Here is a 17784-nt window from a genome sequence, read left to right on the forward strand (position 1 = left end):
CATAAATATTTGTACAATGTTACGCGCCAATTTTGTTGAAATTGGTAGAGTACTTCCTGAGATATGCGATTTCAACCTAAAAGTGGACCTTACCACGCTCATTGTTTTTACGTTAGATCTCTTGGAACGGACCTATCGTATTACTGACAACTTTTTTAGCGAGCTTACGCACTTTCCAACATAACCGATATATGGAGGCAGCGGGTGGTTATTTTCGGATTTTATCCATTTACACGCTGTAAAAGGAGGTGCAGGAGGGAAGCTAAATTACAGCAATTTATAAGTTTTGATTAACGGTGCTGATCCCATCCATCGAATGTGGTTGGTGTTTTAGACCTTTTATCAAGATACACTCCTAACAAGATTCGTTACGACATCGCAATTGCTACTCAAGTTATCGGTTGTGAGGACAGGAGGACAAGCGAGCGGATAGACCAAAATTCAACTCAACTCATTGCCCTGATCAGTTATAAATCCATCTCGATTAGTTTTAGTTGTTACAAACAACCGCTAAGGTGAATAAAACTATTTATGCGGAATCTGCAGCATAATGTTGCGAAAGTATTTATTCTAAATAATGGATAGATAATGTAAGTATATATCAAAATGCCCAGATAAAATGAATTCTAAAAGAATGTCTGCCCTTTCGTAAAGTCAACCTTAATTTGAGGAGAAATTAAATATCTCACAAAATACTGAGCTGATTTGAATCTCATTTAGTTCATAAATTTCATTTTTATATACTCTTAAAATATCCGAAATCCAGTTAGAATCAGCTGAGCACAGTTAGATTTGAAATCAAAAATTTATGAAATTACTACGACATCATACCCCAGCCAACAAAATGATTTACCCTTATCTAATCATTTATGATATACTATAAATGATAGATATTGGTTAGAAAGGTAACTTCGGAATATAAATTTCACTTAGTACAAAGTGATTAATTTATAAAATATTTTAATATTCGCTTTTATCTGCCCTTCTATGAGTACGAAATGTTAAAAATATCGCTTCGTAAATAATGTTGAATAAATGGAACTATCGTAAAGACAATGAGATATACCGGGTTTCCCAATAGGGATGATAAGATTTCTAAGTGTCGTTTCGGTAATTTTCAACTTCATTATCAAAATAATCGTTCTCCAATTGCAACTTTTGGTGCCATTATGCCATTTCATGGTCGTAATAATCGTCCCCCCGTGCTCGCTATTCGTCAAATTGTTGAAATTTTCAAGCGTACATTTTCTTTAAGTAAAGTGAAAGTGCCAATAAATAAAGAACAGCTCAAAGTAATAAAAATAATGGTGCCTTTCCAAGAGTTGCTGAAGACCGCAAATTGTCGATTCCATGACGTTCTCAAGAATTGGGATTGTCTCAAGCCACAACCCGGCAGAGTTTGGAAAAGGATTAGGGGTTGCATCCGTATAAAATTGTTCTCACTCAAGAACTGAAGCTATTGAACCATCGTAAACGTCGTAAATTTGCTGATTTCGCCTTAGAACAATTTGAAAATCAAAACGATTTTTTTTAAGAAAAATCATATTCTCCTATAAGGCACACTTTCATTTTAGTGGTTAGGTAAATAAACAACACTGTCGATTCTGGTGCGAAGAAAATCTAACCTAAATTGACAGTTTGATGTGGTTTTTAGTCCAGTGGGATCATCGGTCTACACTTCTTTCAAAATGAAGCCGGTGACACCGTTACTGTCTGTGAAGGGCGGTACAGATCAATTGATCTTGACAACTCTTGGGTCCAACAAGACAGGGCTATGTGCGACGTACAACAACGGAATTATTGCGAGAGAAGTATGGAGACTCGATTATTTAAGGAAATTGTGACATTGAATGGCCTCCAAGAAGTTGTGATTTAACACCATCAGATTAGTTCTTGTAGGGTTATTCGAAGTCATTGGTGCTATTCATTGACTTACGACTTGGCTTAGTGGAAAAACTACTCGAAAATTGAATTCATCGAAATATGTCGTGTAGGCCATTTGAATTATACTCAGAACATAATTATATCGATTGTAATTCACATTAATTCGATAACATTTGAATTTCCTTAACAATTATTTAATTTTTTTTTAAGAAATCAAATCATCTTATTTGAAAACCTCTATTTTTATAATGAATATCAAGGTTGGCTTCTGCATTCGAAATCATCGAAACTCGAAATTTACCGGCTTATACTTCATCTAAATAAGTTAGAATGGTTTTAATTGAATTGCAAGGAAGGTCGACATTTTGATATGCCAAATATACTTCTACGATGTGTGCCTTATTCGATTTTGATGCCCTCAATTTCAGTAAATGAATTGTCCTTAGTGAAATATTAACCTGTTCGTTGATATTTACCCGCGTAATTCTCCGAACGGCGCAATTATTGTTATTGTGGTATTTTAAGCGATTTCGCTGAGGTCACGGTTGAAGGTTTTACAGCAATTAATCACAGTTTGAATGTCACTCAATTTTATGGTTGACATCATAAAATGTGCTAAAATAGCGACTGCTGCATTTACAATCACACTTCGCTTTCATCACGAAAAACTGGCGGGTGTAAAACGACGCCACAGGCTGCGCACCAAAAGGGTTGCTGCTGTGCTTATAAAATCCGAACTAAAAGTAATTCATTAACGTGGGGGAGTGCTGCGAGGGACAACATTAACGGTATTGAAGATTGTATAGCGCTGTTTGCTAGCCAGCGGCGAACAGTTTCCAACCCAATGCGCTCATGTGGCTCCACCCAATGGCGGAATTAAGTTTTGAATAACTCCAGGGACGCTCATAAAATGAACTTCCAGCGATTTAACTGAATCGGCGGTTGGCAAGCTAGGTTAATTTACTGCTGCGTTTGTGGTCAACGTAGAATGCTGATTTGCCATTGATCGATACGTAAGCTTTGCTATAACCAACATACTATAAAGCAATGAAGAGCTGGCATTCTGAGTGTACGCTACAGGGAAAATGAGAATTATTTAAAATTTCCAAGCATCTGTGTCGTCAATTAGTTTAAGGTAAATTATGAACCCACAGCACTTTACGGAAAATTTTGTTGAAAATTATTATAAGTCTAACGGAGCTAACGTGCGAAAACTAGTTTTCTGGGAAAAGCTGTTAAAAATAATCGTCAGTTTCTCGTTATCTCATTAATTGTTCTCCTTTTTTTTGATACCTAAGCCCCTTTTCCGTAGATAATATGATATTAATTTATATAATAGGATAGTAATATGATAGTATTGTTAGTGTTATAAAGAGCAATAAAAAACTTCGTTTGTACCGAAGCTAATTCACTTTACGCAAAAGAAAAGGGTTTCCATACAAAAACTAGATTTTGTCAGATGTATGATATGGTGACGATATGAATAATTTACTCTGAGCTTGTAGCATGGATTGGAGCAATAATCGATCTTAAATTTGGGGAAGATACCGCGTCAAATAATAATGTTTCGATACAAGGACTTCATTTTTCTACTTCAGATTGTAAGGCAGCTATACATTATATGTTCATACAATGTTCAGCGGCTTACGGCTTTCCGTTCATCACCAAAATCTGTAAAATTTAATTTTAAGTCATCGACATTCGGTAGATCTTATAATTGAACCACAAACTTGACAAAAGCGTCTGCAAACTCACTTAACGCAAACAAGGAAGAAAAAGCCATTAGAAATGCATACGGCAAAAAGACAACAAAGGCATAAAGTTATATGAAAGAGAATCGCATGTATATATAAACTCATCAAAACAAAGGGTGATTGTTTCGATAGGTACATACATGTTACTCTGGTTACTCTTGCAACATGTTGCTACAGAGTATAATAGTATTGTTCAACTATCGGTTGTACGTATTACCTAAAACTAAGCGTTAAGGATACAGAGAATGTAGTCACGTGTAGAAGTTCACGCAAGTGAGGCAAGTCCTTTGAGTCTGATTCACTTGGAAGTGGCTAGAAACGATTCTTTTACATATGGCTCAAGCAGCTCACGACTTCCAGTCTTAGACCAAGTGTCGTCTGGATAGCCAAAGAACATCCGTTTGAAGGCGAGCTAAAGTGAGAAGGCGAACCATCCCTCCTCAGGCTTATGCGGTGGGGTAAGACCTGCCACGTAAAAAACGCCCCCAATGAAAAGGATGACGACTGTAACAAATGCATTAACGACTACTATTTGAGGGCATGCATCTGGAATGTTTGGTCGCTTAATTGGGAAGGCAAGAGACCTGATTGTCTCCGTATCGCAAAGCCACCAACCAGATCGATCTTGTTGTGATAGACGGAAGACACGTTTACAGTGTTTTAGACGTGCGTTCGCTCCGAGGTCCTAACATAGACTCGAACCACTATCTTGTTGCAGCCAAGACCTGCACCTGCCTATGTGCAGCAAAAAATGTCAACAAACACAAGGAAGGTTCGACGTCGAGAAGCTGCAATCACAACAGACTGCCGAAGGTTTTTCTACTTGACTTGCACTCCTTTTCTCTGAGAGCAGTCGTCAGCAACTTGATGCTGGTACGACGAGGAGTGCCGTGCCGCAGCGGAGAGAAAATGGACTGCCACAACACGTGCGGGATGGGATAGCTACCGAGAGTTGAAATTTTTGAATTTGCAGGCAGTAAAAGAGAGAGACCGAAATACGTGAGTACGAAGAGCTTGACAAGCTAGCCAACAAGAATAGTGCTCGAAAATTCTATAAGACCGAAGAATACACTTGTAGAACCCCCAGAGATGATCTAACGACTCATCCACAGAGCATACTAAAATAATGAAGGGAACACTTCTTCAGCATAACACCAGGAAAAGGCGTATTCTATTCCCCAATAGGCGGCGATGGAGCAGACGTTCCCTTGCCCGACCATGAAGAAATTCTGTTAGAAATTACCCGCCTGAAGAACAACAAAGCGGTGGAACCGATGGATAGCTGGCCGAGATATTCAAATACAGCGGCGAAGAACTGATGAGGACATGCATCTGCTTCGCCCATCGTTCATTTTGAACAAGGGCTCGTAAAAACCATGGATGTTACTATATAGAGGATACCTGCCTTAAATGTTTTAAAGGGTCTGTACTAGCTTACTTTTTAAAAATGTTTAAACTGTAGATTTCCCTCTCTAATACAATTCGTTGTACTAGGAAATAGTATTGAACACTTTTGTAGAGTTTTATAAGTTTTCATTAACGTTTTGCGGACGTGACATAGTCCGTTTACGCCCATGTATAATACCAACCTTCTCTCCTTGCATTATTATGCCGGCAATAACGTTTTCGCCTTTATTTGTAGACATATTTTCACTGTATCGAATAGTTTATTATAACAGTCTACATATATTATAATGCATACTATGGCCAAGGCAAAAGGTGGCCGGATCTTTTAATTATTCAAGTCTATAGAATTAAGATCTGTTATTAGATCACAAATCGGTGAAATATTCAATATCGCCTAAACACCAAATGCAAGCGATGTGTTTATAAAAGTTGCATATCTGTGTAGTCATGCATGTTGCGCAACATGGCGCTCGATGCAGGCATATACGCTTTTGGCTTACTGCACTTGCATTTGCATCTGCATGCATAAGTAAGCTCATGAGTGTGACAAGTACATATATTTATGTATGAATGTTGGCTGTGCAGCTCAACTGCGTGCATTGCTAGTGCCGCCAGTTCCGTACCAAGAACAATTAATTAATTGTTCAGCGAAGTGAGCAATGCAACAAAGGTCGGACTGTTATTCACACACACACACATATGCCTGCATGTGTGCGTACACACCGTATTCCATAACTGCTGCGTCACGCAGAGCAACAGCGGCAATGAATCGCCAAACATTTCCTGAGAAACGCTGACTGAGTGAGGCACTTAAAACAGCGAAAGAAATTATTGCCAATATTTCGTTCGCCAGCGCGAATACAGCTGCACTTAAATTATCCAATTAATTGGATGTTTGCGGCCTGGCGAGTCGCTGCGGTTTTGCTTCCGCACAAAAGACAGAAATATGCGCATACGCAATGCGGCGGCGAGGGCTGCAGCAAGCGAAATGTCTGCGCACGGAGAAGTGTGCGAAGAATGTTCTACTTTGAACTCGATTGGCACGCAGAAAATATTGAAATGTGTTCTGGTGAATGATAATGAGAACATTCTGGCCTTTAGTAAAGCACAGTCGGGGTTCAAGTTGTTAGAATAGCAACGCAATATTTCCGAATTTAAATTGGTAAAATTCCTTTTACCGTAATAATTAGACAAAAAATTGCATAGTAGTAGAAGTTTTAATCAACATTTATTTGTATATGACAACATCTTAAATAAAAATGTGTGTATTTCTATATGTTATGTCATAATATGTTAGAAATTTTTCTTTGAAATTTGTGGATACTGGTTCTGGAACAGTATACTCTCTGCAAAAGAGAGATGGTTGGGTTTTTTGGATATTTGGAGCGTGTATTTTTATTGACTAACCTAAATATTGTAGCTTTTAAAAATATATCGCAACGCTGATGGTGATGTTGAACTGCTTACAAAGGTTTTAAAGAATATTTCTGCATTTAAAGAATAGTTTTTGTAAAGGGAGGGCCATGTCTGCCGATTTTTATTTTCATGAACTCCACATAATCAGTTTCTTTTAAGACTGCTATACGGCTTTCATTCTCAACTCTTAAAATTTTTGTGAATTGCCTCTTTTCATGTTTTAGCAATGTAAAGCTAAAATTTGAGAATTTGTCGTTTTTCTACATAAAGAAGAAGACAAAATATCAAATTAATAAATAATATGAATATGAAGTCCTAGCTTCTTATTAGCAAAAGTATTGAAAGTTTTTTCACAAATATGCGACTCTTACCTAAAATAATTTGAGAGCATTCAAGAACATTAAAATCCTTTTAAAAATCAGCGCTACTTTATATTTATTATCTCCAGAATACATTTTATGATAGTATGTACCGTTAAATAGCTTGAATTCATTTTAGTTAAATACTAGGGAGTACTAGTAGTATGAAAATGAACATATCGTGAGCGCTGAACATATTAAGGAAGAAATTAATACACGGTTAAACGCATTTTTTCTAGAATGGTGTTTTTCAAAACGGTTTCCACTCTCAAAGGAAGAGTTTTGAAGATAACTAATTTAGAGAGAACAAATTTTAACGCCATTCCATAGCGGGCTGGAAGCTGTTTTTTTTAAGTCTTCCTATTTTTTGCAACGAGAAACTTTCGAAAAAAGTAACCAAATTCGATACATTACGTTCAAACAGCTGCCATTTTTTCAAATTTCAGAAAAAAACTCTCCATAGCGCGATAGCGACTTTCCTACAGTTTAATAATATTTTTGAAATTTTTATTTTAGATCCAAATTGCGGCGGCAATCGTGAACATCGTACTGGATCTTTTTTACGTGTCATTTCAATTATTTATTTAACTATTATACTTGTACACCCAAAAATGAACATACAAGAAAAATAATTTTGTATTCTTCAAGAATGTTTTAATTTATTAAAAAACCCGGATCGATTAGTTAATTTCAACATTAAAAATAATTCATGGAAATCAATCAGTTTTCGGAGGGTCACACTGAGACGAGCCCATAATGAAAACAAAAAAAACTTTAAATTCGGCTAATATAATTAGCAAAACAAAGGTAAAAAAATCCTTTCCTGACTTTGATTGCTAATTTTAAATGGCAGCTGTAAGCTTTAGCGGTCCGATCCGAACAATTTTTTGGGAGATTTTAGTGCTACCTAATAAGAATCTCTGCTAAATTTCAAGAAAATATCTTTACAAATAAACGAATTGTCCAAACAAAAGCTTGAGATTGATTGGTCGGTTATATACGTATGGCAGCTATATGCTATAGCAGTCCAATATGAAATTTTTTTTTTGAAAATTGTAGCGATGCCTTGGATAATAATTTCCACCAAATTTCGTAGAAAGATTTTTTTGAATAAAAAGTTTTTCTTTACAAGCGTTTGTTTTGCAAAATTTTAGATCAATAACTCGAAAGCTGAAGGACAAGTTCACGTACTTGTATATACAGACGGGCATGATTAAATCGTTACGGATGCTAACGCTGATAATTTATATATGTTTCCTGTACGGTGTAAGAACATTGTGGTGCCTTTTACTATGAATAGGGAAATTATTAACTCATAATAATAGCAGGAATCTATTTGCAAGACATGCTAAAATATCAGTCTTCTAACGTTACTTATACGCCACACAGTCCCAACACTGGTCATCTTCGATTTAACTAATTTTATATACTTAATATTTAATTACTTATACGCTCTGTTGTCCCAACTCTAGTGTTCTTTTGTGTAAACCCAATATTTGAGCGATTGACTTGAGTTCGGTTAATGTTCCATCTAAACATCAAGCGTTGAATAGGTATGATTATATACGTATATAATTTTAAGCGGGTTTAGTAAACACTTTACAGAATTTCCTTTATTTTATTATTTATTCTTAAGTAACTTTCAAGCATAATAAATTTTTTTTTAATTCCTAAGTTTCGACATTTCCTTTATTTATTTCTTCAAATGATTGCAGGCTAACGACCTAACTGTAGAGGCGATCAAAACACAGTGACCGAACAATTTAAAGCCTTAAAATTTATTAAAGCAATTCTAGCACATATGTGCATGTGCAATATTAAGCAACGTATGTAAGTATATTGTGATTTTCAATGAATTGAGTGAAACGGCGGAGGTTGAGTTTAAGCTTTACGTTGAAACCTAATTACCGCGTGATGTTATTCTGTATAGGTTAATTTCTCAAAATTTCTTTAGATATAAGTTGACATGAGATTTAAAATTTACTTACCACTTTTCCAGGTTTGCTTTGAAAAAATCTGCAATAAAAGAAAAAGTGTTCTTACTGGAATTCTTACTTTGTTAGATAATATAATATGATGTACAGTGCTTCCTAGTATATTAAAGGTCGTTTATTAGAATGTCGAAATGTATTTGTATGGTTTTTAGTATATAATCGAAAGAGATCTTTAAAGTTTAGTTTGATATTAGCCCGAAGATTGGGATTTTTACTGCATATTTTCGCAAAAATAAAGACATAGATAATATGCACCTTTAATAGTGTACGAGCAATATTATTTTCTGCTTCGTTGAACATGTTTTTATTAGCCGATAAATTTTAAGGTTGAAAAGTCTAAAACTTACAGATTTTCTTCGAAATATAATGTATTAGAAATCTTTTTGTCATTAATAAAAATTGAATCTTATGATGAATTCCATACCTATACATACATATATCTTGAATCCTTCAAAAGTTCACCTAGTATTACTCATAACCCATATCTGGCTTGCATGTCAATTCATCAATTCATAAAATGGAATTACAAACACTTCCAGCTGTACACGCATCAAGACTTTTATGTGCGCGTGAAAGTGTTGTAATGCAAGATATTGCTATCAACAGAACATATCTCAATTGCTGCATGAATTGAGTGGCTCGCAGTGTGTGAGCACAACCGACAGTGCTTACGAGCACCATGTTTATTAATGCATATGTGCTGCGAAGTGTGTGCGTGAGTGCTTCATGGTGATGGGCAACATATTTACCACACGACGCATGCAGTTCACCACTGGTAGCAGTCATAAAACATCATTTAACTGCATTAAAAGTGATTGGAAATTGCGTTAAATTTATGATCGATTTAATCACTTTGGCAGGCAATAGGCAATCAATAGCAGGAAATACCATCAGACCGTAATATCAGCTGACTGCTTCAACAACAAGTTGCAGACGTTGTAATATGCTCGTACGGAAGGAAGTGTTGGTGTATGTATCACAGAGTTTTAAATCGGAACTTGTTATGCATTTAAAAAGTCGTAAAGAATTGTGTTAAGTGACTTAGAATGGATGTAAATTTTTTGCTTGAATAAATGCACTCATGTTTAAGACGCTTTGACCCATTTTCGCAATCATAGATAAAAATTTGTGAGACTATTTTGAAGTTTATGTAAAAATTATATGGTACATATGCAAGTTTGGGTACTGATAGATACAGACTTTTTATACCCCGAACAGGGTTTATTAAGTTTTTCACGAAGTTTGTTACACCCAGAAGGAAGCGTCGGAGACCCTATAAGGTATATACATATATAAATGATCAGTATGTTGAGCTGAGACGATTTAGCCATGTCCGTCTGTCTGTCGGTATATATATGACTAGTCTCTCAGTTTTTAAGATGTCATTTTGAAATTTTGCAAACGTCATTATCTCTTCAAGAAGCTGCTTATTTGTCGGAACGGCCGATATCGGACCACTATAACATATAGCTGCCATACAAACAGAACGATCGGAATCAAGTTCTTGTATGGACAACTTTCACATTTGACAAGATATATTTACGAAATTTGGTATAAATTATTTTCTAAAGCAACAATGTAATCTCCGAAGAAATTGTTTAGATCGATTAACTACATATCGATACAAACTGAATGATCGCAAAAAAGTTCTTGTAAGGAAAACTTTGCATTTGACAAGATACATTCACGAAATTTGGTATAAATTATTTTCTAAAGCAACAATGTAATCTCCGAAGAAAATGTTCAGATCGGTTGACTATAGCATATAGCTTCCATACAAACTGAACACATAGTTACTAACAGAAATGCACCTGTGAAGGGTATTTACCTTCGATGCAACCGAAGTTAACGTTTTTTCTTGTTTTAAATATAAATAAATATATGTATATTAACAAGAACCAAACAGTTTTTGTAGACGAGCATTTCATAATTCGCAAACAAATTAAGTCGTTTTGATAAAATTGTGTGTTTACCTTCCCTTACAACTTCCTCCCTATGTTTGTTCTAATCTAGTCCATTAAAAACCATAAATACTTAATACATATAAAATGCCTAGTTGTTCTTGTTTGTTGTTTTAACGGATGCCTAATCCCCGTTAAGATGGTAAGGATTAGCTAAGTTGTCGTCGACGTCATCTTACGGAAGGCCCAAGAAACGAACTGTTTCGACGGGGTCGGACCAAGGGGAGAGGGGTGTCATATGAGTGGAGTTGGTAAAGCATGCAAAGAGGTGGCCAGTGTCATGCGGAGACTCTTTGCACGCTGGACATATATTGCATATATCAGGGTCTATTTTGGATACGTAAGAGTTTAACCAGCAACAATATCCAAAACGAAGCTGTGTATAAATTCCCCCAACAACCGGTTCTACGCACCGCAACTAACCCGGATTTTGTACGGCCAAGGGCTGTTATTTCGAAGATCTTACTCCGTTTAGATCGGTAAGTCTTAGTTTAAGTTTGTCGTCACTGAAGCAACGTCTTGCAGCAACGTAACTCCGTATGCTCCTGACTCGTGCTGGTATTGAGAAATTTCTCTGCTGCGTTTGCGCCAAAAGGCGCCATCCGAATTCCACCTTGGTCAGGTGTAACACATGCAATGGATGGAGCCATCTTAAGACTTGCTCAGACCTGCATAGGCTGCAGACCACCCGGGTGGCCAACGGTCAATATGAGCTGAAATAGGCAACATGACTCCCATTTTCATCAGTCAACCAATATCAATATATATTATTTTAGGACCATATTCAACGAGATTAAGGATACTCGAAATTATTAGGGGCTCCTCCCGAATATATTGTAGAGCTTGAGCAAGTTTATTCAACATTCAACTTTCAGTAATTGGTGATATATTCAACCAATATCATATATTTTTTGGACCATACCAAAATACGGAATAGGCACGTACACATCTAGTTTCATTAAAATATCATACTTAAGGTCTTTATTTAAATATTTGTCATGTTATTATACTTATGTATACCAATATCAGATTCCAGAGTCAATTCTGCACAAATAACTAGAAGGGTTTATAGTAAGCCACATTTTATAATTTAATCTTAAGGCCTTTGAGAAATACCACATATTTTGTTGTTATACAGTGAACTAAGGACGATTAACCAAAACTCGCTGTAATTGTAAGGAATTCCTGTACTGTATTCATATAGTACACCATGTCGTATGAGCAACACCTGTATAAAATCGTATGAATGCTCAGATGACTTGATATATAACTTTACATACTTGCTTAATAAAAAAATATCAAAAACTACCACGTTGCAAACATGGGAAAAGAAATATCATGTAGACACGGTTTGAATTGCAAGCTTGCTGTAGAGCAAGCACCGAATCAAAAATCGAGAATTTCGCTGCTAATATAAGTTCTTTGTTAAACGCTTGTATTTACATATGTATACAATCGGTATAAAACCAACAGAAATGTTTCACATATTCGGCTTCATTTTGTTTTTGTGTATTTCGTACTCAACTGACCACATTTCACTTACTCACCTCTCTTATCTTTTATTGGCGCTCATACTTTTTATTACTTTTAGTAATTTTTTTTTATTTTACGCATTCTTCTTTTGTTATAATATATTTGAACAAGGAATCTTCAATGCCTTTGTAAAGCCTTCGTCAATGTTAATAAAAGCGGTGGAGAGTACTCATAGGCAGACAACGCATGACATATGAGTAGCACTCAAGAGCGTCTAAATATATGCGTGCTCATTTATTATAATGGATTATACGAGCCTATATTATACACGAAATAAGATTCGTATGCACGGTATATTAAAACGGGAATAATATTAAAAGGAATGTGCGTGAAGTTATATTCAGATGCAATAGAATTTTGTATAATATTTATAAATTATTAACATGCAATTGTTTAAAAGACACATAAGATATTCCCATGAAAAACATACCAAGCCGACCATCGATTTTAAGCTCCAGATTCAATGTCTTTCTACAATTAAACCGAAGATAAGTTCCATACAGCCACTTTGTGGTTTTTATTAATAGCCCTGAAAGTAGCTACAATATCTTTCTTATGATTGTTATACCCTAAATAATTGCATACAATATAACTCACTCAAATATATTTCTATCGCACTCTCAAAGCTTTACGCTTCAGTGTACTCGCATGCCGCCACACTTAAGCTACTTTTTGAAAAGCAATCGTGACCTCAAAACCTCGATCGCAATGCCAACGAAAGAAATGGAATTGTATTCACTTCAATGTCGCTTGTGCAGACAAACAATTCGGTATATCTATGAACATATATACATATACTATGCCCAGAAAAACGGGGACATTGTATTTATTTTGAAAATTCTTTATTTATTCTTCCAAATCAATTTCATCCTCTTCAAAGTAATCCCCTTCCGATGCAATGCACTTATACCAACGGATTTTCCAATCTTCGAAACAGTTCCGTCTTCGCTGCGGCTTGAATCTCCTCTATCGTTTAAAAAAGGTGTCCCCGGAGCAGCCAGAAGTCGCATGGCGCCAGATCAGGTGAATACGGTGGTTGCGAAACGATATGGGTTAAGTATATATACCCTCCATTTAAATAATTTTGTAATAAACTTTATAGCAAATATGAACCGAAATTTCAACTAGTAAAAGGGAAAGTTCTGACAACTAAATATAAGATTACTGTCCAGATATGTGAAATAAACTCATAATTTAAAAAAAAAATACTCGTAATTGAAATACCTACCAGAACAGTAGAACAGCTAATAGCAATAGCGACTAGATTCCATATTTTCGTCTGTGAAATGTTTAATGCAATGGGTGACGTACCGCTTGTCTAGTTGACAACGATAGCGCTATCCACCGCTCGTCAAGGTCTTGAGGTCTAGCACCATCCACTAATAAACTTCAAAAAGTTAACACGATAAGCTATCTATAACATAACTCTTCTTACAATGTCCTTTCTCTACGCGATGTCTATGAGTAAAATTTCATAAAACCCTATAAATACTGAAAGTAATTTTATTTTGTGGAATAAGATCATGGTAAAGAAACTTCTATAAAGTCCACGCTTTAGATCTAGCAAGCCATTTGCGATGTACAGACACGTCTAAATTTGGTATCTCTGTGAAACACGTATGCAGAATGACTATGAGCACAACCATCAGCTTTGTCAAAATCGGAATGAACCTCTCCGAGGCTGTCACTGATATATGAGTTAGATGGGGTAATTCTCTCTCGAAGCAGATTTCAATATAATACTGAAATAAGTGATACGCGACGTTGAACCATAGTGACATAGTCTGCTCTAAAAGTTCAACTACAAGCCACTTGTGTACGCAGATGACATTGACATCGTAAGCTGTTACAACAGATCAGTCAACGTAGTTTTTTCAGTATAAAGAAAGAGGCAAAAGAGGTAGACCTTCTGGTAAACAAGGGCAAGACAAAGTACTTGGAGGCCACACGCAAGGATTTTTCATGTCTTGGCAAGCATAATGATTTGTGTCAAAAGTTGCTACTTTGTGAGCGGGCCCAGGGCGTTCGTTGGGTTTAGGTCATGTCGTATGCATGGAAGATGATGCTCCAATGAAAAGCTCCTTTAATTCAATACCCTAGGATAACGGAAGCAAGGCAGGGCAACCACGCATCCAATGGAAGCACTAAGCGCATAGGGGGCTGGCCGTACTTGGTACAACTGGCGTGACCTCGCAGAGGACAGAGACTACTGGCAAAGTTATCGGCCCATACCGACCCACGGTTGCAGTGCCAAAGCGGAAGAAGAGTATTTTTTGATATCAGAAGTGTATTTCGTGCTTTTGAGATGCTGGTAAGCAATTTTGTCAGCTGGAAGTAAATGGCATTTATACACAATATAATACATATACTACATATACACATGCGTACACAGGAATGTATCTACATACGGCTATCACTCAAAATGGAATATTTTTCATTTGACTTAATTAAGCTAATTTATTTAACCTTATTGCTTGCGAACAAAGCCAGTGCTTTCAATGATATGTGAACACACATACATAGATATACTCGTATCTTATCTGAGGGTGAGAGTAGACAATTACAAATGTTTTACCAAAACATCTACCACAAGCTTTAATGTGCCTTCCTCGTCTCACATTGATGTGTGTACATATGTAAGTATGAATAATAAGCTGCTCTGGTGTAGGTGGCCGCCTAAATGATTGTCTCATTTCGCACTGTGGCGTGCTCCTACACTTAGTTGGCTGGCACATAGCTTTTGCTCTAATACACAACTTCTAAATATGTAAGTGTGTGTGTAAACATTTCATATAAAGTTAATAGGGCAGACGGAGGACTTGTTGTTTACTTGTAAGCTCGAAAGCGAACCTCTGGGGCAATCTTTATTGTTGTGGCATTTGGTAAATTTATTTGTTGTTTCTGTTGACAAAGTTGACTGGTTCAATTGACTACATATGACCCATAACAAATAATTTTTGTTTTTATTTTTTCCGTTTCTGCATCATCAATATTGATGCGAGGGTCATTCGCCAAAGTGCCTTCGCCATACTCTAAATGAGGCTTTAGTTTCGCTCATGTGCTTTATATGAGGCCCTGTTGTTATACATATATAGATAGAAACATACTTATGTCACTTCGGTAGTTACATACTTAATTTAGTTTTGGAAATTTAGTGGGTTTGGTATTTTGATATATTGGAAAATATCAATATAAAGATTTAAGGTATAAAAACATTAGGGTCTCTGTCTTTTAAATTTTTCTATAGCTCCTGTCATTTACGATATATATAGTATAAAAAATGCGAATTTCGTGAAAAAATCAGGTTTAGAGCCTCGTACTACCTCGCCGGTGTGAGTTTCGACTTTGTCGCAATGGATACTTTTGTAGAGTGTTCAATTCTGAGAAATATGTGTCTAAAGTCAAAGCGATGCCATAAAATGCCTCTGAGCTATAGAAATTTAAAGACAAAAAATCACCATTGTCGTGTATTTTCAATAGAAAATTTTTACATGCCTTGGTCCAGTCCTTAATGTTAATATTAAGGGCTTAAATTTTCGAGGAATTTTTTTTAGGGTATTTCCAAGGAAATTTCATGAGGGGATTGAAAAAAATGAATAGTTCAAAATAAAAACAAAAACACCCTAATAAACATCAACGAAAAATTATTTCTAATGGAATATTTAATATATAGATCCTATCATTACGCTCATTACCTTATCCAAATGCAAAAACGAAAACATATTTAGCGCAATAAATATTTTAAAAGCAAAACTCGATACAGTTTGTTCATAAGTCAGATTTGAGTCTGATTAGAAAATAGACTTCGAAGTTAATTTGAGATATAAATTTTAAATTCAGAGTGGCTAAGTTTTATAAAGATTCATTATGAAAAAATAAATTTGAGTAAGCTTTAACCGCTTAACACTGATTCAAATATTGTCAGATCTAGAAAAAGAAGAGTACATGTTGTAGGTTAGAGGTAAATTCCCAAATATCCTTTCTATCCTTAAGCAAACACAGCTAGTATTGTTAACTAGGAAACACAAAATTAAAGAAGCTATGCCCTCATCATTTACTTGAGATCAATGGGACTTTAGACAAGAAGTGTTCGTGGAAACCAAATTTAGAAGAAAGAAAACAGCAACCGGAAAAAGGAGGTGGTGAGGCCGAAATGGAGACGTAATTCATTGACTCTCAGCAATTGTAAGGCCGATTATAATATATCTAACAACACCAAGATAAGCATTAAACCTTATTTTACATTTACTGTCCACAGACTCATTCTGTGAGCAACTGACAGTGAAGTCCGCTCTTAAATTGAGGGAATGGTCTCTATTAGTCGACTGTAACAAGCGGCCGTATAAGTTATTTATCACGATTTTGTTTCTATCCAATACCACGTATTTCGAAATTAATAATCCTGAAAACTTTGAAGTAGATGAACTTGACAGAGCAAAAAAAAACATGTTTTATATATAGCTGAGTCTCGGTGGAATCAATCTGTAACTTGCTCAATAAACATAAAAACGTACAATGAATGGAATGGCCGCACATCTCGACTATTCAAATTTAAAGGAATGTTATAATATACTAGCAGTGGTGCTAACAGGTCATTGTCTAATAGGCAGGGATGGCAGATCCTAACGCCGTATAACGACTACTGTAGAAGCTGTAAGTAGGTGGAGGAGAAGGAGACTATAAAACATCTTCAACGTAAATGTAAGAGTTTTAGTACCGCTGGTTTCCGACTGGACGAAAATACTCCAACACTAAAAGTATTCGTTATACTTAATACCCGCCGAGGGAGGCAGAGGAAGAGGAAGACCTTCACTACGTTGGAAAGAATAGGTTGGGAAGCACCTGGCTCGGAATTTCCAATCGGCGCCAAATCCAATTGCAAAAGGAAGAAAAGAGTGGCGAGCTGTTAACTCTGCTATATCCGCCTAAGCGGTGTCTACGCCAGTAAAGAAGAAGGTTTCGCGATGGACCACCTAAAGGTCTAGGCGTGTCGCCTAAAATCCGCCATAGTTGTGATTTTTAGTATGATTTATGTAATCATAATAAATCTTATGCAAGAGTTACGAGCGAAAAAGTTTGATGTTATAAAATACGATTTGGATATTAGAATTTCATTTTCTCTCAATACAAAATATTATGAATATATGTTTTGGTTATAAAAATTTAAGGATTTAGAAACAAGTTTTTTCGGTCCGGTTCCAAATTTTGGAGTTTGCAATTATGAGTTAATCTTTGGGCTTATTATTTTAGTAAATAAGCCATAACAGAGATTTTTGGCTCTTCTACTTTTCTACAGATAAAACCATACATTTCTAGTTTTTATATTTCTAAACTTTAGTGTTGAGTTGTTTAGTCGAAGAGACCGAAACCCATGTCGTCGTCTTCCTCGGAAGAATTCATAATACGAATGGCACGTATATTAACAATATAAGGAAAATATACAGATAACCGCAGATATATAAATTTGATAAACTTG

At 35.8% G+C, this 17784-nt stretch overlaps 1 protein-coding gene across 2 annotated transcripts in view; it reads right to left on the reverse strand.

The window, feature by feature from the left end:
- LOC126753614 (putative neural-cadherin 2) overlaps positions 1–17784 on the reverse strand; it is a 363083-nt gene that overhangs the window by 233148 nt on the left and 112151 nt on the right. For both annotated transcript variants that reach the window (XM_050465205.1, XM_050465204.1), the window contains exon 3: positions 8809–8836. The gene's annotated coding sequence lies outside the window, so the exon portion shown is untranslated. The remainder of the gene's footprint in view (positions 1–8808; positions 8837–17784) is intronic.

Source organism: Bactrocera neohumeralis, chromosome 3 (assembly GCF_024586455.1).
Source record: "Bactrocera neohumeralis isolate Rockhampton chromosome 3, APGP_CSIRO_Bneo_wtdbg2-racon-allhic-juicebox.fasta_v2, whole genome shotgun sequence".
Lineage (NCBI taxonomy): Eukaryota > Metazoa > Arthropoda > Insecta > Diptera > Tephritidae > Bactrocera > Bactrocera neohumeralis.